The 22,756-nt window shown below is 47.8% G+C and overlaps 1 long non-coding RNA gene and 7 other non-coding genes across 8 annotated transcripts; all 8 read left to right on the top strand.

Moving 5' to 3' along the window:
* The first annotated feature begins 16,362 nt into the window (after window positions 1-16,362).
* LOC138652063 (uncharacterized) lies at window positions 16,363-21,923 on the top strand. The gene is made up of 9 exons (XR_011315564.1): window positions 16,363-16,422; window positions 17,682-17,727; window positions 17,920-17,976; window positions 19,801-19,827; window positions 20,019-20,078; window positions 20,460-20,501; window positions 21,010-21,086; window positions 21,571-21,613; window positions 21,791-21,923. It is a non-coding gene; the product is annotated as an uncharacterized lncRNA (long non-coding RNA).
* Window positions 17,120-17,191, top strand: LOC138652348 (small nucleolar RNA SNORD50). The gene has a single exon (XR_011315618.1). It is a non-coding gene; the product is annotated as a small nucleolar RNA SNORD50 (small nucleolar RNA).
* On the top strand, window positions 17,774-17,861 carry LOC138652344 (small nucleolar RNA SNORD35). Its single transcript, XR_011315614.1, has one exon. It is a non-coding gene; the product is annotated as a small nucleolar RNA SNORD35 (small nucleolar RNA).
* On the top strand, window positions 18,119-18,190 carry LOC138652346 (small nucleolar RNA SNORD50). The gene has a single exon (XR_011315616.1). It is a non-coding gene; the product is annotated as a small nucleolar RNA SNORD50 (small nucleolar RNA).
* LOC138652341 (small nucleolar RNA SNORD35) lies at window positions 19,873-19,960 on the top strand. Its single transcript, XR_011315611.1, has one exon. It is a non-coding gene; the product is annotated as a small nucleolar RNA SNORD35 (small nucleolar RNA).
* On the top strand, window positions 20,166-20,235 carry LOC138652349 (small nucleolar RNA SNORD50). Its single transcript, XR_011315619.1, has one exon. It is a non-coding gene; the product is annotated as a small nucleolar RNA SNORD50 (small nucleolar RNA).
* On the top strand, window positions 20,668-20,759 carry LOC138652343 (small nucleolar RNA SNORD35). Its single transcript, XR_011315613.1, has one exon. It is a non-coding gene; the product is annotated as a small nucleolar RNA SNORD35 (small nucleolar RNA).
* Window positions 21,657-21,728, top strand: LOC138652339 (small nucleolar RNA SNORD34). The gene has a single exon (XR_011315609.1). It is a non-coding gene; the product is annotated as a small nucleolar RNA SNORD34 (small nucleolar RNA).
* Window positions 21,924-22,756: the final 833 nt, after the last annotated feature.

Below are 22,756 nucleotides of genomic sequence, written 5' to 3'. Positions count from 1 at the left end.
TTAAATTTGATCCTAAAGGGGTTTTACGAAAGCTTGTTCGGCAGCGGTATGCCGGAGTCGGATCTCCATAAATACCGGCCGAAACCGTCAATGTAAATATAGGTATGATTTGTTTTTTGTGTGTTTTACTGGTGGGCTGTAAAAAAAACAAAAAATCAAGTATTAACGTTTTATTTTTTTAAAATATTTTACTTTTTTTATTATGTCAAATCTGAAAAATAAGTTTAAACGTTTTAATATTTTCAACAGTAGCTACTGACATTTGTCATGAAAACCTAGTGTACTCCCAGCTCGGATTACGACTGCTGTAAATGTGGGTGGGATCTGCTCACGTGTGTGATGTCACTCCTCACCTGCCCTTCTGGATTTTTACAAAACGATAAAGTTTAGAATTCTAGTGCAGAGACATTTTGTTGGTGATTAGAGATGGGAACAGTGTCACTGAGGATAGAGGGCAATGCCGATCCGGTTGTTTACTGATCTTTGCAGAGATCTGCGTGGAGCAGTAATGTCATTGCAGATGCAGCGCTTAGATCACAGTAATTACACAGCTCAGCAGTTAGTATTAGTGATGTGCGAACAGTGGATGTTCGGGTCTTGGCAGATTCAGCCGAGTTTGGCTAGGGTACTAGAACAGTACGCAAACTCGAAGCTGGACTTCATGAAGATGAATTGTAGGCCCGGACATCTGTTGTTTTCCATGCCGTTGTCTGCGTGACATCGGCGGTAATATCGTAAGAGCTGCGGTTCCAACGTTGTCAGATGACAGCATGTGAGCCAGCAGCTGTGACCGTCGATAAAAAGGTTACTGACGGTCACAGGCATTGGCTGATGAAAGCGTTCTACTCTCATCAGCGTGATTCCTCATGGAGAAAGCTTACTCGAAACGCGCATGTGGGGTGGCCTCAATTTTTTGGCCGGTGCACCTTATACAAAGGGTAAATGTCTTTGATATGAGCGGTCTTTGCACACACACGCATTTTTACTAGGTGCTTCATTTACACAGATCAGCAAACAGGGCAAAACGTATCTCTTAGCACAAGCCCTTTCCTTTATGATATGGTCTTGCCTATGAGTGAAGTTAGACTTAATCATTTGCACGCAAAGAGTTGTTTACATTAAGTTTTTGGCATTATATATTGATGTTTTTTGTGGAATTTTTCCTTGGCCAATTTTCGATTTCAGGGTTGTTAGTTGTGAATCCTATCATGATCTACATCTGCATTTTTGTTTGAATTTTTTTGGTTATATTATGTATAATTGTAATAAAATCATGTTTATTTAATGAAGTCAGCACTTCAATTTTCTTTTGTTAATCTCATCAGCGTACGCCTGCTGTTGCTGATAGTAGTTAGAATAGGCGTACGATGATGAGAGTATTCTCCAGTCGGTATAAATACATTTAAAAAGATATAACGTGTGGATCTCTTCTATTTTTGATCAAAGGTGCAGGCAAGACCAACAACTGCAGCCCTCAAGTGTCAGCTTGATCATGGCTGGTTATCAAAACTAGAGCAGTCCCATGACGTTTTTTTTTAAACTATTTAAATAAATTTAAAAGATGGCTTGGTGTCTTCTCCCATTTTTGGCAACCAGTCAAGCTAAAGCAGACATCTAGCTAGGGCCTGGTATGGTAAGACTTGTATGCTTCCCCTCCCCCAGCTTAAAATTAGCAGTCTGCAGCCACCACAGAAAAAGCACATTTATTAGATGCACTAATTCTGGTTGGTTCAGCTGTTTTATGACCGCTGATATCAAGTGCAGGAGTGAGTAATGGAGAGGCATCTATAAGACACCACCGTTACTATCCCCATAGTTAGACTGTAAAAAAGACATAGCCAGAATAAAGTCGTTTAATTGAAATAAAGACACTGACACCTTATTTGAAATAAAAATAAAAAAGCAAACTTATACTTGCCTTTACGGCTAATACACTGAAGCCCATGTCCCCTGTAAAAGAATAAAAATAATAAACCACCATAATCCAAACCTGTCTGATGAGAAGATAATCCACTAAAACCCATGTCCTCTGTAAAAGACAAAAAATAATACACCACCATATTCCTCACCTATCCAATGATAATCCATATCTGTCCCATGAAGATCTGGATGATTTGGATAGCTCCTGCAGTGTGTAGCTCTGAAATGAGCAAGGTCATTGAAGTTCATAGCTGGCTGAACCAGCAGTGACCTTTCTCAAGGCAACTCAGTGTTACACACTGCAGGACCGTGATTACGCTCCTGTCTCACTAATGTGACTGCTCTCCAAATTATCCAGATCTTTCTGGGACCAATAAGGATTATCTCCTCATCGGACAGGTGAGGAATACGGTTGTTTATTATTTTTTGTCTTTTACAGGGGACATGGGCTTCAGTTGGTTAGGCATAAAGGTGAGGATAACTTTGCTTTTTTATTTTTATTTCAAATAAAGGTGGCAGTGTCTTTATTTCAATTAAAGGACTTTAATCTGTCAATACAAAGCCGACATAAATGCCAATACTATTACCCCACTTGCCACCACTCCTGGGCAATAGAAAGAGTGATGCTAAAAGCTAGAATTGGTGCATCTAATGGATGCGCCATTTCTGGGGCAGAGTCAGCTTATGATTTAAGTTTGGGAGGGGGCCAATCTCCAAGGCCCCTTCGTAGACTATTAATATCAGTCCGCAGCTGTCTGTTTAGCCTTTGCTGGTTACTGAATATAGTGGGACCCCACATTTTGGGGGGTCTCCCCCATAATAACCAGTAAACACTAAGCAAACAGCTGTGGGCTGATATTAGTAGCCTGGGAACCTTTATTGATATTGGGCCATTTCCAGAATATTAATATCAGCCCCAGCTTTCTCTCAGCTTATGAAAATTATGGGGGGACCCGAGGCAATTTTATTCTTTTTTTCTTACTTATTAACAAGTACAGTAAGTTTTTAGCTGCTATATAACTTGCTTTGCAAGCACCAGTGCCAGACTGATGACAGACTGCGCGTTCGGCATTCATCAGTCCGATACTCGAGCTACCATGAGAACCAATGAATGTGAACTCAGATAAAAGGTTACTAGAGTTCACAGCCACCAGATCTCCAGCTTCCAGACTAAAAAAAAAAAAATCAGCTCTAAGCAGCCCCAGATATGGTGCATCCATTAGATGCGACAATTCAGGTACTTAGACTCGCTTTTCCCACTTGCCCTGGTGCAGCGGCAAATTGAGAAATAGTTGTGGGGTTGATGTCAGCTTTGTAATGTCAGCTGACATCAAGCCCATGGGTTAGTAATGGAGATGCTCCGGTCACAATAATTACTGTTTAGCCCAAGTCCAAAGTCCTGGACTTCAGCAGTGACTTCCCTCATCAGGGGTGAGCATAGTCACTGAATGAAGACATTGCTGCAACACTGGTGCCCGGACCTGTGCTCCCTGGCAATTACTTTGATCAGAGTGTTGCAATGACGTGACTGATCCACTCAGATCCAAATCATTACAGGTCACAGGGGGAAGTGGAATCACAGCATTGGGCTGCAATATAAAAGTGAGGCTCCACCTACAGCTGTGAACTGGTCACGCCAAAGAGTGGGCACAGTTCACAGCTTATGTGGCCACAGTATGGAAAATAGGGTCGAACACAGACCACAGTCTATGATCTGGGGCTGCTGTACTTGCTGTGTGAAAGCGTCGTGCTCGACACAAACAAAACAAATTACACCATTTAATTTCATACACATTTTAATAAACTTTTTAACATAAAGTCCAATCATTTAAAAAAAGAATTTGTCCCTTTCAATGTATCTAAACTTCCTGTGCATTTATAAATTAATAACTAATGTGCTGGTGCCATCTGGTGGTAGCATGAATGTAAAACAGTAGTCTAGAATGTTCCTCAGTAGTATACAGCCGTAAAGACATGGACAAAAGTTTTGAGACTGATACAAATTTTTGGTTGTCTCACAATTTACTGCTTAAATGTTTTTAGATCTTTTACTTTGATTTTATGGATACTGAAATCCATCTACTCCTGTGGCTTCCAATCCATCCCTGGAGAGGGGTGTACTCAGTGCGACTTCCAGTACATCCCTGGAGAACTGTCCACACCTGTTGCTTCCGATCTGTCCCTGGAGACGGGTCTACTCCCAGTGACTTCCAGTCCATCCCTGGAGAAGGGTCCACTCCCTGTGAATTCTGGTCCATCCATGGACAAAGGTCCACTCCTGTGGCTTCCGATCCATCCCCGGAGAAGGGTTCACTCCTGTGGCTTCCAATCCATCCCTGGAGAAGGGTCCCTATTCCCTGTGACTTCCAGTCCATCCCTGGAGAAGGGTCCACTCCTGTTGCTTCCGATCCATCCCTGGAGACGGGTTTACTCACAGGGACTTCCAGTCCATCCTTGGAGAATGGTCCACACCTGTGACTTCCGGTCCATCCCTGGAGAAGGGTCCATCCTGTTGCTTCCGATCCATCCCTGGAGACGGGTCTACTCACAGGGATTTCCAGTCCATCCTTGGAGAACGGTCCACTCCCGGTGACTTCTGGTCCATCCCCGGAGAAGGGTCCACTCCCTGTGACTTCCGGTCCATCCCTGGAGAAGGATCCACTCCTGTAGCTTCCGATCCATCCCTGGAGACGGGTCTACTCAGTGTGATTTCCAGTCCATCCCTGGAGAAGGGTCCACTCCCTTTGGCTTCCGCGGACAAGTTATAGTGTTAAGTAAATACCTACCGGGAAACCAGAAGCCTAATAACCGTATGTGAGGTCGTGGATCTGGACCCAGGTAACAGCTGCTTAACCATCTAAGCACTTTTTGATTTTTTCCCTTCTTTGCGTTTTGTTTTTTTTCTCCCTTTCTTTCTACAGTCATGGCCAGAAGTTTTGAGAATGACACCAAAATTATATTTTCACATGATCTGCTGCCCTCTGGTTTTTATTAGTGTTTGTCTGATGTTTATATCACATACAGAAATATAATTGCAATCATATTCTGAGTACCAATAGGTTATATTGACAGTTAGAATGAGTTAATGCAGCAAGTCAATATTTGCAGTGTTGACCCTTCTTCTTCAAGACCTCTGCAATTCTCCCTGGCATGCTCTCAATCAACTTCTGGACCAAATCCTGACTGATAGCAGTCCATTCTTGCATAATCAATGCTTGCATTTTGCCAGAATTTGTTGGTTTTTGTTTGTCCACCCGTCACTTGATGATTGACCACAAGTTCTCAATGGGATTAACATCTGGGGAGTTTCCAGGCCATGGACCCAAAATCTCTATGTTTTGTTCCATGAGCCATTTAGTTATCACCTTTGCTTTATGGTAAGGTGCTCCATCATGCTGGAAAAGGCATTGTTGGGCGCCAAACTGCTCTTGGACGGTTGGGAGAAGTTGCTCTTGGAGGACATTCTGGTACCATTCTTTATTCGTGGCTGTGTTTTTAGGCAAGACTGTGAGTGAGCCGATTCCCTTGGCTGAGAAGCAACCCCACACATGAATGGTTTCAGGATGCTTTACAGTTGGCATGAGACAAGACTGGTGGTAGCGCTCACCTCTTCTTCTCCAAATAAGCTGTTTTCCAGATGTCCCAAACAATCGAAAAGGGGATTCATCAGAGAAAATAACTTTTCCCCAGTCCTCAGCAGTCCACTCCCTGTACCTTTTGCAGAATATCAGTCGGTCCCTGATGTTTTTTCTGGAGAGAAGTGGCTTCTTTGCTGCCCTCCTTGAAACCAGGCCTTGCTCAAAGAGTCTCCGCCTCACAGTGCGTGCAGAAGCACTCACACCAGCCTGCTGCCATTCCTGAGCAAGCTCGGCACTGCTGGTAGTCCGATCCCGCAGCTGAAACAGTTTGAAGATACGGTCCTGGCGCTTGCTGGTCTTTCTTGGGCGTCCTGGAGCCTTTTTGACAACAATGGAAGCTCTCTCCTTGAAGTTCTTGATGATGTGACAGATTGTTGACTGAGGTGCAATCTTTGTAGCTGCGATACTCTTCCCTGTTAGGCCATTTTGGTGCAGTGCAATGATGGCTGCACGTGTTTCTTTAGAGATAACAATGGTTAACTGAAGAGAAACAATGATACCAAGCACCAGTCTCCTTTTAAAGTGTCCAGTGATGTCATTCTTACTTAATCATGACTGATTGATAGCCAGCCCTGTCCTCATCAACACCCACACTTGTGTTAATGGATCAATCACTAAAACGATGTTAGCTGCTCCTTTTAAGGCAGGACTGGAATGATGTTGAAATGTGTTTTGGGGGTTAAAGTTCATTTTCTGGGCAAATATTGACTTTGCAAGTACAGTAATTGCTGTTAAGCTGATCACTCTGACATTCAGGAGTATATGCAAATTGCCATTAGAAAAAATGAAGCAGTAGACTTTGGAAAAATTAATATTTGTCTCATTCTCAAAACATTTGGCCATGACTGTAGAGCCATAATTGTTTTATTTTTCAATCCCAATAGATGTATGAGGGCTTGATTCATTGTGGGAAGAGTTGGGGTTTTGAATGAAACCATTCATTTTACCACATAATCTACCGAAAAACCTTTATATGCACACGATGCAAACAGACATAAAAAAAACAAAAGTATGAACTGGAATATAAACTGGCGTGCATGCAGCATGAAAGCACACGTTCACACTAGCCACTGAACAGAAAAAAAACACAGACACAAACAATTATTAAATAACCCTGCAGTAAATAAATGAATGGCATAGTGTATGAAAATAATATATGGTACTTAGTTGACATGTTTTTTTATTTAAAAAAATTAAAAAAAAGTGAAAGCCATCACACCACTCCATGGTGACCGTAATTGGGACAGTGTGCGGTGTACTCAAGCTCATGTGGTATATTGAGCTTTGTAGGGTGTCCTCCGCCATCTGTGGTGTCATCAGGCTAATAGGGTATTTTCAGTCTTGTGTAGTGTCCTTGAGCTCATGAAGAGACCTTGGACTTGTGTCATAACCTCAGCCTCAGGCTTGTAGGTTGTCCCTTGGTTTATTGAGTGACCTCGAAAACCTAAGATGTCCTCAGGCTTTTGGGATGACCTAAGGCGTGTAGGGTGTGTTTTGGCTCATGGGGTGACCTTGGGATCATGGAGTGACCTCAGATTTATGTGGTTTCCTTGGTCTGTTATGATGCCCTCAGTTTCGTAGGATATTCTCAGTCTTTTGTGGTGTCCTTGGGCTCATGAAGAAACCTCAGATTTGTGGGATGACCTCAGGCATATACGGTGTCCTTTAGCAGATAGATTGACTTTAGACACTTGAGATGTCCTCAGGCTTGTGGGATGACCTCAGACTTGTAGGTGGGGTTTGGGCTTAAGGGGTGACCTTGGGCTCAAGACTACCATTAACCTCTTTACCGAGAAGACTCACCCTTTCCCTGCTCTAGACTACCAACCACATTAACCCCTCTAATACCCCCTAAACACAGGAATATAATCCGTAAACCACAGTACACCACCAATAATAATAATTTTATTTATATAGCGCCAACATATTCCGCAGCGCTTTACATTATAGAGGGGATTTGTACAGACAATAGACATTACAGCATAACAATAATCACAGTTCAAAACAGATTCCAAGAGCAGTGAAGGTCCTGCTCGCAAGCTTACAAACTATGACGAAAAAGGGGAGACACGGGAGGTGGATGGTAACAATTGCTTTCGTTGTTCGGACCGGCCATAGTGTAAGGCTCGGGTGTTCATGTAAAGCTGCATGAACCAGTTAACTGCCTAAGTATGTAACAGTACAGACACAGAGGGCTATTAACTGCATAAAGTGTATGAGAACATGATGTGAGGAACCTGATTATGGTTAAGTTTTTCGAATGGGCCACACAGGGATAGTTAGGTTAATGCGTTGAGGCGGTAGGCCAGTCTGAGCAAATGCGTTTTTGGGGCGCACTTAAAACTGTGTAGATTGGGGATTAATCATATTAACCTGGGTAGTGCATTCCAAAGAATCGGCGCAGCACGTGTAAAGTCTTGGAGACGGGAGTGGGAGGTTCTGATTATTGAGGATGCTAACCTGAGGTCATTAGCCAAGCAGAGGGCACGGGTGGGGTGGTAGGCTGAGACCAGGGAGGAGATGTAGGGTGGTGCTGAACCATGGAGTGCTTTGTGGATGAGGGTAATAGTTTTGCATTGGATTCTGGAGTGGATGGGTAACCAGTGTAATGATTGGCACAGGGTAGAGGCATCGGTGTAACGGTTGGTGAGGAATATGATCCTGGCAGCAGCACTCAGCACAGATTGGAACGGGGAGAGTTTGGTAAGAGGGAGACCGATTAGTACAGAGTTACAATAGTCAAGACGAGAATGAATGAGTGAAACAGTAAGAGTTTTTGCTGTGTCGAAAGTAAGAAGAGGGCAAATTCTAGAAATGTTTTTGAGATGCAGATAAGGAGAGCGAGCCAGTGATCGGATGTGGTGGTGAATGAAAGCTCGGAATCAAGTATGACCCCAAGGCAGCGGGCATGTTGCTTGGGAGTAATGGTGGAACCACACACGGAGATGGCAATGTCAGGCAAAGGTAGGTTAGTAGAGGGAGAGAACACGAGGAGTTCCGTTTTTGACAGGTTCAGTTTCAGATAGAGGGAGGACATAATGTTAGAGACAGCGGTAAGACAATCACTGGTGTTTTCTAAAAAGGCAGGCGTGATATCAGGAGAAGAAGTGTATAATTGGGTGTCGTCAGCATAGAGATGGTACTGGAAACCAAATCTACTGATTGTTTGTCCAATAGGGGCAGTATACAAAGAGAAGAGAAGGGGGTCTAGGACTGATCCTTGAGGAACCCCAACAGTAATGGGAAGGTGAGAGGAGGAGGAACCAGCAAAACATACAGTGAAGGAGCGGTCAGAGAGATAGGAGGAGAACCAGGAGAGAACGGTGTCCTTGAGGCCGATGGAGCGGAGCATAGTGAGGAGGAGCTGCGGAATGCTGCGGAGAGATCTAAGAGCATTAGCATGGAGTAGGGAACATTAGATTTAGCTGTTAGTAGATCATTAGAGACTTTAGTGAGGACGGTTTCAGTAGAGTGTAAAGCGCAGAAACCGGATTGTAGAGGGTTGAGAAGAGAGTTATCTGAGAGATAGCGGATAAGACAGGAGTTGACCAGGCGTTCCAGGAGTTTAGAGATGAAGAAAAGATTAGAGACAGGTCTATAGTTAGCGGCACAGTTTTGGTCGAGGGATTTTTTTAAAGTATGATGGCATGGTTAAATGAGGAGGGAAAGATACCAGAAGAGAGAGAAAGGTTGAATATTTTTGTTAGGTGAGAGGTGACAGCTGGGGAAAGGGACTGGAGGAGATGTGACGGAATGGGGACACTGGTGCAAGTGGCGGGCGAGAAGATGCAAAGAGCATGATTACTTCTTCTTCTGTAACTGGTTCAAAATCAGAGAGTGAACTAGATGCAGTGGGGGAGGGAGGACAGTGCATGGTATGAAGGGATTGGGAGATAATTTCCTGTCGGATATGGTCAATTCTTTCTTTGAAGTAGTTGGAGATCCGTGGTTGGGGCCTGCACTCTTGGTAACAGTGCTAATATTTTTGCCACTCTAGCCCACCAGGGAAAGTGCTTATTTAGTGCACTTATATACTTATATAAAGCCACAGCACTTTACAGACAATATCTTCACTGTCTCCATTGGGGCTCAATCTAAATTACCTATCAGTATTGTCTTTGGAGTATGGGAGGAAACCGGAGAACCCGGATTAAACCCACGCAAACGCCTCGCAGATGTTGTTCTTGGTGGGATTTGAACCCAGGACCTCAGCACTGCAAAGCAACAGTGCTAACCACTGAGCCACCACATTCATTGCTAAATGTACCCTATGTATAGGTACATCATAGGTCGCCTCTCTTTGAATTCATAGTAAATCATGTTAAATATTCATAGAAGTAAAATAAAAAAATACAATATGCCTGAAAAGGGAAAATTTCTTATAAATGTTAAGGATCATTTAAACTCTTGACTTATGAAGGTAATTAATATACAAGTAAAATTAATACCGGTATCTAATGAAAAATCCAGAATCAAAGACATATTGCTAGAGCTAGTAACCCTTTAAACACCAGATCAGTTTTAGAGGGCATGAAAAATAATATTATTTTTGTTTTTCTTTATTTTTACTCTTTGCATTCCCGCAGCGGTCCCTTTTTTATTATTTTTTAGGCTGCGATAACAGTACCCTATATAGGTTGATATTTAATTTTTTTAATTTTTTGTGCCATACAATAATTTCATAGATGATGCTGAGAGGACACTAAATATCTGCATCTTACTTGATGATGATCTTTATAAGGAATTTTTTTTTATTATGGATTTATGCTAATATATTTATTAATATTTTCCTTTTTTTATTTGATTTTTCTTCTCCTTAATGGTCGGTCGTGTATGTACATTAAGTTATTTTAAAGAAGGTCAATTTATGCCATTTGTAAAATTAAATAATTTATAGGTTTGGGAAACTAAATAATAATAAAAAAATAAAAAATAAAATAAAAATCTTACCCTCCCCAGGTCCAGTGCCGAGTCTCTGCTGCTGCCCCCAGTGTCCGTAATTTTCAGCAATGCTGAAGACATTGCTACAGCCAATCACTGAGCTCAGCGCTTCTGTCCGAGCCTCTAAGTTCACTGATTAGCTGCAGCGCTGTTGATGTGAGATCAGCGCTGCGCACAATTACAGACACCGAAACTTAGTGCTGGACCTGGGAAGGGTGAGTAAAGGACACTGACACCTCCCAACTGGAGACCCTAATCCCAGCCGACCCCGGTACCGTAGAGGAAAGATAGAAGTGACGACCCTGCTCACTCGCACTGTCCTTCCGAAGTCGCAGGGCGTGTCCTGCCTGTTACTGTCTCCTCACGGATCTTCTCGGCTTGACCAACGACGGGAGTCTCTCAGGACTGGACCGAAGTGGACTAGGCCTCGGCTCTTGGTGGCCGACGTCTGGTCTCTTGAGCTGTACTGGTGTAGGACCCGACTAGCTCAGAGTCCTCCTGTGTGGAATACGGGCCTTGTCAGGCGATGGCCGACGCCTCGATGTCACAGGCCTGTTACGCCGGCCTCAGTGACATCCCCGGCGCACGTCTGCGTCACTTTCTTCTCTGGCGCCAAGTCTACCTGCGGTTTGGAACGCATTCAGGAAGTACTTCAGGTCCAGCACACTAAGTCGCTCCCCCTGCAAATCTTCCAGCACAATATGGTTCCGCTTGATATCATCTGGCCAGCAGATGCCAGTCTCTCCTCAGTAATGGCACGTCATTGCGCTTCAGGGGTTTTATCACAGGGTCAGGAAGGACTTTTTCACCCTGAGGCTGCCGTCACACGCTCAGTATTTGGTCAGTATTTTACCTCAGTGTTTGTAGCCAAAACCAGGAGTGGGACAATCAGAGGTAAAGTATAATAGAAACATATGCACCACTTCTGCATTTATCACCCACTCCTGGCTTTGGCTTACAAATACTGATGTAAAATACTGACCAAATACTGAGCGTGTGACGGCAGCCTGAAACACAACAGATCTTTGCAGGTTGTAACTTAGATGTTTTTGGTTTGGAGCCTCTGTTCTGGATGAGAGGCATATACCAGGATAGGAAGCGCATTCCTTTATATCTGCAGTCTGGTACCCCTGCTCCTCTGTATGCCTGCTCTCTGCTGCCCCCGCCTGCTCCTGTCTGTGCCTGCTCTCTGCTGCCCCCGCCTGCTCCTGTCTGTGCCTGCTCTCTGCTGCCCCACCTGCTCCTGTCTGTGCCTGCTCTCTGCTGCCCCCGCCTGCTCCTGTCTGTGCCTGCTCTCTGCTGCCCCCGCCTGCTCCTCTGTGTGCCTGCTCTCTGCTGCCCCCGCCTGCTCCTCTGTGTGCCTGCTCTCTGCTGCCCCCGCCTGCTCCTGTCTGTGCCTGCTCTTGAGCCCCCGCCTGCTCCTGTCTGTGCCTGCTCTCTGCTGCCCCCGCCTGCTCCTGTCTGTGCCTGCTCTCTACTGCCCCCGCCTGCTCCTGTCTGTGCCTGCTCTCTGCTGCCCCCGCCTGCTCCTGTCTGTGCCTGCTCTCTCCTGCCCCCGCCTGCTCCTGTCTGTGCCTGCTCTCTGCTGCCCCCGCCTGCTCCTGTTTGTGCCTGCTCTCTGCTGCCCCCGCCTGCTCCTGTCTGTGCCTGCTCTCTGCTGCCCCCGCCTGCTCCTGTCTGTGCCTGCTCTCTACTGCCCCCGCCTGCTCCTGTCTGTGCCTGCTCTCTGCTGCCCCCGCCTGCTCCTGTCTGTGCCTGCTCTCTACTGCCCCCGCCTGCTCCTGTCTGTGCCTGCTCTCTGCTGCCCCCACCTGCTCCTGTCTGTGCCTGCTCTCTGCTGCCCCCACCTGCTCCTGTCTGTGCCTGCTCTCTACTGCCCCCGCCTGCTCCTGTCTGTGCCTGCTCTCTGCTGCCCCCGCCTGCTCCTGTCTGTGCCTGCTCTCTACTGCTCCCGCCTGCTCCTGTCTGTGCCTGCTCTCTGCTGCCCCCGCCTGCTCCTGTCTGTGCCTGCTCTCTGCTGCCCCCACCTGCTCCTGTCTGTGCCTGCTCTCTGCTGCCCCCACCTGCTCCTGTCTGTGCCTGCTCTCTGCTGCCCCACCTGCTCCTGTCTGTGCCTGCTCTCTACTGCCCCCGCCTGCTCCTGTCTGTGCCTGCTCTCTGCTGCCCCCGCCTGCTCCTGTCTGTGCCTGCTCTCTACTGCCCCCGCCTGCTCCTGTCTGTGCCTGCTCTCTGCTGCCCCCGCCTGCTCCTGTCTGTGCCTGCTCTCTGCTGCCCCCGCCTGCTCCTGTCTGTGCCTGCTCTCTGCTGCCCCCACCTGCTCCTGTCTGTGCCTGCTCTCTGCTGCCCCCACCTGCTCCTGTCTGTGCCTGCTCTCTGCTGCCCCCACCTGCTCCTGTCTGTGCCTGCTCTCTGCTGCCCCCGCCTGCTCCTGTCTGTGCCTGCTCTCTGCTGCTCCTGTCTGTGCCTGCTCTCTGCTGCCCCACCTGCTCCTGTCTGTGCCTGCTCTCTGCTGTCCCTGCCTGCTCTTGTCTGTGCCTGCTCCCTGCTGCCCCCGCCTGCTCCTATCTGTGCCTGCTCCCTGCTGCCCCCACCTGCTCCTGTCTGTGCCTGCTCTCTGCTGCCCCCACCTGCTCCTGTCTGTGCCTGCTCTCTGCTGCCCCACCTGCTCCTGTCTGTGCCTGCTCTCTGCTGCCCCTGCCTGCTCCTGTCTGTGCCTGCTCTCTGCTGCCCCCTCCTGCTCCTGTCTGTTGCCTGCTCTCTGCTGCCCCCGCCTGCTCCTGTCTGTGCCTGCTCTCTGCTGCCCCACCTGCTCCTGTCTGTGCCTGCTCTCTGCTGCCCCTGCCTGCTCCTGTCTGTGCCTGCTCTCTGCTGCCCCCTCCTGCTCCTGTCTGTTGCCTGCTCTCTGCTGCTCCTGTCTGTGCCTGCTCTCTGCTGCCCCACCTGCTCCTGTCTGTGCCTGCTCTCTGCTGCCCCCGCCTGCTCCTGTCTGTGCCTGCTCTCTGCTGCCCCCGCCTGCTCCTGTCTGTGCCTGCTCTCTGCTGCCCCACCTGCTCCTGTCTGTGCCTGCTCTCTGCTGCCCCCGCCTGCTCCTGTCTGTGCCTGCTCTCTGCTGCCCCCGCCTGCTCCTGTCTGTGCCTGCTCTCTGCTGCCCCCGCCTGCTCCTGTCTGTGCCTGCTCTCTGCTGCCCCCGCCTGCTCCTGTCTGTGCCTGCTCTCTGCTGCCCCCGCCTGCTCCTGTCTGTGCCTGCTCTCTGCTGCCCCCGCCTGCTCCTGTTTGTGCCTGCTCTCTGCTGCCCCCGCCTGCTCCTGTCTGTGCCTGCTCTCTGCTGCCCCCGCCTGCTCCTGTCTGTGCCTGCTCTCTGCTGCCCCCGCCTGCTCCTGTCTGTGCCTGCTCTCTGCTGCTCCTGTCTGTGCCTGCTCTCTGCTGCCCCCGCCTGCTCCTGTCTGTGCCTGCTCTCTGCTGCCCCCGCCTGCTCCTGTCTGTGCCTGCTCTCTGCTGCCCCACCTGCTCCTGTCTGTGCCTGCTCTCTGCTGCCCCTGCCTGCTCTTGTCTGTGCCTGCTCCCTGCTGCCCCCGCCTGCTCCTATCTGTGCCTGCTCCCTGCTGCCCCCACCTGCTCCTGTCTGTGCCTGCTCTCTGCTGCCCCCACCTGCTCCTGTCTGTGCCTGCTCTCTGCTGCCCCACCTGCTCCTGTCTGTGCCTGCTCTCTGCTGCCCCTGCCTGCTCCTGTCTGTGCCTGCTCTCTGCTGCCCCCGCCTGCTCCTGTCTGTGCCTGCTCTCTGCTGCCCCACCTGCTCCTGTCTGTGCCTGCTCTCTGCTGCCCCCTCCTGCTCCTGTCTGTTGCCTGCTCTCTGCTGCTCCTGTCTGTGCCTGCTCTCTGCTGCCCCACCTGCTCCTGTCTGTGCCTGCTCTCTGCTGCCCCACCTGCTCCTGTCTGTGCCTGCTCTCTGCTGCCCCCGCCTGCTCCTGTCTGTGCCTGCTCTCTGCTGCCCCACCTGCTCCTGTCTGTGCCTGCTCTCTGCTGCCCCACCTGCTCCTGTCTGTGCCTGCTCTCTGCTGCCCCCGCCTGCTCCTGTCTGTGCCTGCTCTCTGCTGCCCCCGCCTGCTCCTGTCTGTGCCTGCTCTCTGCTGCCCCCGCCTGCTCCTGTCTGTGCCTGCTCTCTGCTGCCCCCGCCTGCTCCTGTCTGTGCCTGCTCTCTGCTGCCCCCGCCTGCTCCTGTCTGTGCCTGCTCTCTGCTGCCCCCGCCTGCTCCTGTCTGTGCCTGCTCTCTGCTGCCCCCGCCTGCTCCTGTCTGTGCCTGCTCTCTGCTGCTCCTGTCTGTGCCTGCTCTCTGCTGCCCCCGCCTGCTCCTGTCCGTGCCTGCTCTCTGCTGCCCCCGCCTGCTCCTGTCTGTGCCTGCTCTCTGCTGCCCCCGCCTGCTCCTGTCTGTGCCTGCTCTCTGCTGCCCCCGCCTGCTCCTGTCTGTGCCTGCTCTCTGCTGCCCCCGCCTGCTCCTGTCTGTGCCTGCTCTCTGCTGCCCCCGCCTGCTCCTGTCTGTGCCTGCTCTCTGCTGCCCCCGCCTGCTCCTGTCTGTGCCTGCTCTCTGCTGCTCCTGTCTGTGCCTGCTCTCTGCTGCCCCCGCCTGCTCCTGTCCGTGCCTGCTCTCTGCTGCCCCTGCCTGCTCCTGTCTGTGCCTGCTCTCTGCTGCCCCCGCCTGCTCCTGTCTGTGCCTGCTCTCTGCTGCCCCCGCCTGCTCCTGTCTGTGCCTGCTCTCTGCTGCTCCTGTCTGTGCCTGCTCTCTGCTGCCCCCGCCTGCTCCTGTCTGTGCCTGCTCTCTGCTGTCCCCGGTCTAGAAGTAGTTAGCAGTTAGGCTGCCGTCACACGCTCAGTATTTGGTCAGTATTTTACCTCAGTATTTGTAAGCCAAAACCAGGAGTGGAACAAATAGAGGAAAAGTATAAGGCTATGTGCACATGTTGCGGATTAGGCTTAGGGATTTCTGGTGCGGATTCTGCCTCTCCTGGCAGAAAACGCAGCTGCGGATTTGTCGCGTTTTTTGTGCGGTTCCGCAGCGTTTTTTTGTGCGTTTTTGCTGCGGGTTTTTTTGCGGATTTGCTGTGTTATTTACCCCTGCGGTTTTCTATAATGGAATGTGTACAAAAACGCTGCAGATTCACAAAAAAAGAAGTGACATGCTACTCCTGTTAAACTGCAGCGTTTCCGCAGCGGATTTTCCGCAAAGTGTGCACAGCATTTTTTTTTTCTCATTGATTTACATTGTACTGTAAATCAATTGCGGATCTGCAGCGTTTCTGCACCGCAAAAAAATAGTCACTCTCTTGTCAGACGCCATAACGTGCTCACTGATGGACTCTCAGTTAACTCATTCTGCAGCACAGAGGGCAAACACTGCTACATTTTTGACAAATCCTTACAGCAAAAACGATATTTAGCCCAAAATAAATACATGTAATTTTAGGTAAATCCTCCTCAAAAGAGGAAACCCCCTTTAAATATCATGTTGATGTCTCTGAAGACTAATCCACGTTCATTAAAAAAAATAATAAAAGGGAAATAATATAGAATGTCACAGACCCTCAACCACAGGCGAAAAAGACCGAGACTTGTCCGCTGCTCCAATCTCCTGCCGTAAATCTATCTCGTATGAAACACAAGTCTCCCTGAGCTCCACAAACATGGCCGCACTGAAGACTTCGTCTACATTGGTCTCGCCCTCTAGCGTTTAGTGACGTCATTTCCTAAGCACCGCCCTCAAAGTCCAAAAATGGCCGCGCCGGTCCGAGCTTCACCCCTATTGCCATAACGTGTGGCTGACACGCCCACTGCCAGGGTGATGACCTCATTTCCGCCCTGTGGGAGTATTTAAACGGCCCCGCAGCGGCAGAAGTTCCTTTTTCGTTGCAGCAGCGTGCTCGGCTGGAAGGTAAGCGCATGGGCACACAGGGCGGCTTGTGTTCCTGTGGGTGATGTAGCAGTGCTGGGACTGTTCTGCGTGATACACGTCGGTGCTGGCTGCCCCTGCCATGTTATTAGTGGAAGCTTCTCTTAGTGGGATATATATGTGTGTATGGTATGTATGTTTACACAGCCATTCTGACTTGTATTTTCCAAGTAAGTACACCCGGCTCATCAGGCACAATTCACCTAATGCTGTATATAGCTTGAATTATGAAATCTGGTGACTGATTCACTTTGGTCTGGCCTAAACCTCTCCGTACACTTGATATGATCACCCCCTGTTGTATGTTTCTGGCCGATCCGCAGTGTGGGTGTGCTCCTCACCGATAGGGGTCTCATCCTCACCGATAGGGGTCTCATCCTCGCCCATAGAGAGCTTGCAGCACATCTGGCTGCTTTTTCCTCTCGCTGACTGCAGGGAGAGAGGGATTTGAGGGCCTCAGAGCTGCGCCCTGCATTTAGTGTCAGGATCAAGCTCCAATGAACTCTGCTTCCAAGCCCCCATAAAGAATTGATGGACCCTTTTTGCACCTTTGTTGCCCCTGTGAGTTCTTCCCTTGCTGTGCAGATTACCACATATAGTGTATGGTGCTTGGCATCTAGCTAGAAACGACAGCTAGATCCTTTTCAGCTGGATGCCAGGCCCCACTTCTATCTTCCCTGAACTATGATGAGTCTATCCCGAACCTGACCTGTCTGATGAGACGCCTTACTACGGATCTGACTGCTGAGTTCATGGTGGGCCGGTTTGGTTGACCCTCTATCCTGATTCGTTTGCTTTCTCTGATTTCATGTGTTCCCATGCTGCCACCTAGAGGGCTTGCTGAACACGGCACCTGCTTGGTTGTGTGCGTTATGTAATCTGAAACCCGAGACCCCCCAATTCCAGTGATGTCGCTTACTTGGCCTCTAAATCTGTTTTCTATGCTGCAGTTCTGAATGCTGGGCTCAGTATTACACTGCACACCTCACTGACTGGCAGGTTTCCGTGTTCACTGTGCATAGGCAGAAAGCTGGCAAACAGCAAGAGGTCTGCATAGCACAAGACAACTAGTCTTCTAATCAGTTATCAGCAAAAGAATATCACAATCTCAATTGGTCACTGGAATCGGGGTCTCTGCCCCTGCATCATAATAACCTACTGACAGATGGTATGAACTGAGTTGTTGCCCTGAATTTCACCCTGAATGTTTTTTTTTTTTTTTTTGTTTTTTTTTATCAAAGGCACAAAGATGGCCGCACAGAATGAAGCCCCATTGTGGGGTCTGAGGTGAGGACTTCAGCACTGCTTATTAACTCCGTTCCTTGGTCACTGGCGCAGATGATGTTTATTCTCACGATGGTCTTCTGAGCCTCAGACGAGGTCCTGAGGACACTGCCTACTGGCGTTACTGATGCTGTTCCTGACCCTGGATATGTCATCAGCACAAAATTCCCATAACAACGAGGCTTTATTTTGCAGGTTGTCACACGGTGATCTGAAGACGCATAAGATGTCATGGAGCAGGATTACTCCTAGGTGAGGGGGAATGTACTGTTATCTAACAGGCTGTATGTCTCCACGCTTTGAGGTGGTGCATCTGTGCTCCTGCTCTACACTCCTACTCACCAGAGGTTGCTGTGACTCCTGCTTGTCTAACAACTTTATGTCTGTACAGCCTGAACTATGATGAGTCTATCCCGAACCTGACCTGTCTGATGAGACTCCTCATTACGGATCTGACTGCTGAGTTCAGTGGTGCTGAGGACTGATGCTATTATACTGTGCCTGGTTTGCTTCTTAAAGGGGCAGGCCTACTAAATGTCATGGAATAAACTGTTCCTGCCAATCAGGAGCTGGCCACATAGCATAATCTTTTAATGTGCATCTGTGCCCAGTCTGAAGATGGAGACCCGATGCATGCTTGCTGGTTGGCACCCAACTAGTGTAATGAATGGAGACACAAAAGAGAATAGTAAAACCAAAAACACTCAGTTTGAAAAAATGTTGCAGTAATACGCAAGTGCTAGTAAAAGATGTAAAAAACAGGGTATTTGGTTGATACGTTTTTTGCAAAAAATGTATACTAAGCTGCTCTACCAATCTTCACGGTATACCCTTATCAGAGCAGTCCTAACTAATGTATGCAATCCCTATCTGATGTATTTAAAAACCTGATCATCTGTATATTACCTGTGTGAACAGGGTTCAGAGAGGAAAAATCCATGTGTGCATACAGGGTAGAACAGCTTTTGTGCAGATAGCCCAAGAGGAGTGGTGGAACTCCCCAGTCTTGTAGACACAAGAGACCAAATACCCTGTTATTTACATCTTTTACTAGCACTTGCGGATTACTGCAACATTTTTTCAAACTGAGTGTTTTTGGTTTTACTATTCTCTTTTGTGTCTTCAGGTTTCTTGGTGGTGTGTGAACATGATCATACAGACTTGTTCACTGTGCAAGTAGCCCATGTGTTCCTGTTTCCATAGTGTAATGAATGGGTCCAAGCTTAATTTATAGGGACCAAGCAGGATAGTTTTAAAACAACTGGATGATCAGTGAGTGCATTATATTGGGGGAACCCTCGGAGCAGATGTACTTTTTGCATATATTTAATCACAGAAATGGATCTATACAAAAATATATCATTTTCTAAAAAAAAATTTAATATCGGTAAAATGTATTACAGAAATGTATATAGATTTTTTTTTTCTCAATTTCTTGGAGAAAATATATCTTTTATATATTTAAAAAAATTACATGTATAGTCTTTATTGCTGGCTGCAGAATGAGTTGACTGAGAATCTCAGTAAGCAAATTCTGTTATTTTAGATGCTCAGAAAGGGCAAATTTGACTAGGGTCACATTGCGTTAGGGCAATCCGTTAAGCGCTAGCGGATTCCGCTAACACAATGTTTGTTTTTGGTCCACGTTTGCCATCCCTGCTAGCGCAGATCCCCGATCTGTGCTAGCGAGGGACGGACCTCGGACGTTACAAAAGAACAGCACATCGCTAGCGTGTGCTGAAAATGGCATGCGCTAGAGATGCGCTACAGGTACAAATCACATTGCTGTCAAAGGGTGCGCTAACGGACCCGTTGCATGGCGTTAATTGCGACATTTTCACCGTGCAACGCAGTCCGTTGGCGTTAACCCATTAACACAATGTGAACTTGGCCTAAGCTCCACCTTGATGTTGTGAACGGACTCTGACAGGCTCTCAGTTAACTCATTCTACAATGAAGGGTATAATAAAAAAATACATGTGTACTAAATTGTCCCCGTGTCATTGAGCAATGTACTTGGTAGATGCCTATTCATTCCAGTGCTGGCTTTGCTTGACATGTGCTCTTGTATTTTAGGTAAAGCCATGGCCAATGAGATCGGAGGTAAGACGTCAGCGCTGAACATATTACTACATGACAACGTCTTGATGCAGATGATGTTTATTCTCACGATGGTCTTCCGAGCCTCAGACGAGGTCCTGACGACACTGCCTACTGGCGTTACTGATGCTGTTCCTGACCCTGGATATGTCATCAGCACAAAGTTCGGGCAATAACGAGGCTTTATTCTGCAGGTTGTGTAACGAGATGACCAGAGGCTGAACGAGGCCCTCGCTGATCCTGGAAACCTGCAGGTATAAAACGTTGGAGGACTCTGTTCCGTCAATAATTTTCTTTAGAACTATTAGACTTTATCTGATTGGTCAGTCTTTGCTTTATTCGAACCATGATGAGTCTATCCCGAACCTGACTTGTGATGACACAACTCCTTACGGATCTGACTACTGAGTTTACCTTAAGGCTGTGTTCACATGCACGAGATTTCTGAAGCCTCATTGCTGTGAAACGCTGCATGTGAACGTGGCCTTATAGAAGCGTTGGTCTGCAAAAGGCAGGAGCCACCAGAATGTCTGCGCTATGTAGAAAGCTTGGTCATGGCAGCCATGCCTTCCACTTGGATCTTGAGGTCTTGCACAACTTGTTTCTGAAAGCTAATCTTGTCTTTATTCCCACAGGTTCCTGGAAGAGGATGAATGAACTGTGAAAAACGTTTAAAGGTAATTCTGTGCTGATTGCTTAAAGGGGATGTTGTGGCTCTGCTCGCTTCTGCAATGGGAGGTGGTCGGTGAGGTCACATCTACTGGTCAACATGAGAAGTGGTCACTGGACATCTTTGGCCTCCGACTGGAAGTGAGCGAAGCTGGAACATCCCGTTATTGGGGAGGCAGATGATTTTCTACTCACGATGGTCTTCCAAGCCTCGCTGGTGAAGAGGCTCTGACGATGACGCCAAGTGGCTTTGCTGATGCCTATGTCAGGGGTGTCAAACTGCATTCCTCAAGGGCCGCAAACCATGCGTGTTTTCAAGATTTCCTTAGCTTTGCACAAGGTGCTGTAATCATGTGTAGGTGATTAAATTATCACCTGTGCAGTACAAGGAAATCCTGAAAACATGACCTGTTTGCAGCCCTTGAGGAATGCAGTTTGACATCCTTGGCCTATGTAGTCTTGTCGGAAGTCTGGATAAGTAGTTGTCTGGTGATTGACTTGTGACTTGGCTTTTAGGTTCCTGAGTGGGGCAGAGCCCAGCAAAACCTGAGATGGGTCTTATTTGGAGGATGAGAAGATGTGCTCTTCATCAAGTATGTTCTTCAATCTGATTTTAAGTCTGATGACAAACCCTTATTAAAACTACAGAAATTCCAAAGATGTGAAACTGTTTAAAGCAAAAAACATACAACAGTATCCAGAACACAAAAATACACGAGAAAATAAGACTTCTCCACCTGGTTATGGATCTGATCTGTGAGTCTATCCCGAACCTGAGTGTATGATGACACTTGTCTATGGATCTGACTGCTGAGTCCTGTGACCGTCCCTCCAGGTCAGTGTTCCCCAACTCTGGTCCTCAAGAGAAACCAACAGGTCATGTTTTCAGGATTTCCTTAGTATTACACAGGTGATAATTGCATCACCTGGACAGGCAAGCATTCAATGACCTGTGCAATACTAAGGATATCCTGATAACATGACCTGTTGGTGGCTCTTGAGGACCGGTGTTGAAGAACACTGCTGTAGGTTGTCAAGATATGAGTTGAGGTCACTAATGTCTGGCTTTCCTTCCAGGGTCTCTGGGATTCTGGCTGTTACCATAAAGCAGGCGAGATGGGTAAGTTGCGATTGGCAATCCCCCACAGTTGCTTGCCTATATCCTGTCGATGATGCTTTGTAATTTACCTACATTGCTTGATTTGCTGTGAGAACACTCTGATACACTGAGACAGTTGAAGTCTCCGCTAGAGATGACCTGCCGGTGGCTGAATATTAACTTTAAATTCCTCCCTAGGAAATTGGGATTACCGAAAACTGACTGTCCGGTTCGGGGGCCTCTGCTGTATTGACCCGACAGAGGAGGTCATTGCACACTGTACTCTATGCATTTGTTATCTTCAGAAACTAAATAAAATGTTTTCAATAAACTGGTGTCTTTCATTAAAGGTTGAGATTAAAGTTCAGCTCCCAAAGAAAAGCAAGAAAATTGATCTGCTCTCAAATCGGCCACTGCAGATTAAGTGGTGCAAAAATGTTTGCCAACAGTAGAATGACATTACCAGGCTCTAAAGCCCAGCCGAGTACTGTCTGTTACATATGGCCGTGGCTTCCTCTTGGGCTTTAAAGCTGGTGTATTGGTCAGTGGTTCATGGCCAGACCACTAATGGGAAGTAAATAGGAAGGGGTGGCTTTAAAGGCTCCGATCCTGCAGACTTGTGTGTAACACTGGGGACAATACAAATATCTCGCTGAGGATCTGTTTATACCAAGGAAGGTGACGGGCACAAGGGGGCATTCTTTGCGTCTGGAGGAGAGAAGGTTTTTCCACCAACATAGAAGAGGATTCTTTACTGTTAGGGCAGTGAGAATCTGGAATTGCTTGCCTGAGGAGGTGGTGATGGCGAACTCAGTCGAGGGGTTCAAGAGAGGCCTGGATGTCTTCCTGGAGCAGAACAATATTGTATCATACAATTATTAGGTTCTGTAGAAGGACGTAGATCTGGGTATTTATTATAATGGAATATAGGCTGAACTGGATGGACAAATGTCTTTTTTCGGCCTTACTAACTATGTTACTGGCTCAAAGCGCCCATATATAACTGCTGTGATCTTATTGATTACTCCTGTGCTTAAAATCTCTCTGCCCAAGCACTGATCACAAGTGAGTTCAACTCTGTATTTCCCAGCCTTTGTCATTCCACATAACATCTTGTACCTTACATAATGTTACTGTTTGCCGATCTGCATTATTGCTGCATAT

Source organism: Ranitomeya imitator, chromosome 10 (assembly GCF_032444005.1).
Source record: "Ranitomeya imitator isolate aRanImi1 chromosome 10, aRanImi1.pri, whole genome shotgun sequence".
Taxonomy (NCBI): Eukaryota; Metazoa; Chordata; class Amphibia; order Anura; family Dendrobatidae; genus Ranitomeya; species Ranitomeya imitator.
Note: the sequence above shows the minus strand (reverse complement) of the source record. Positions and strands in the feature narration are given on the sequence as shown.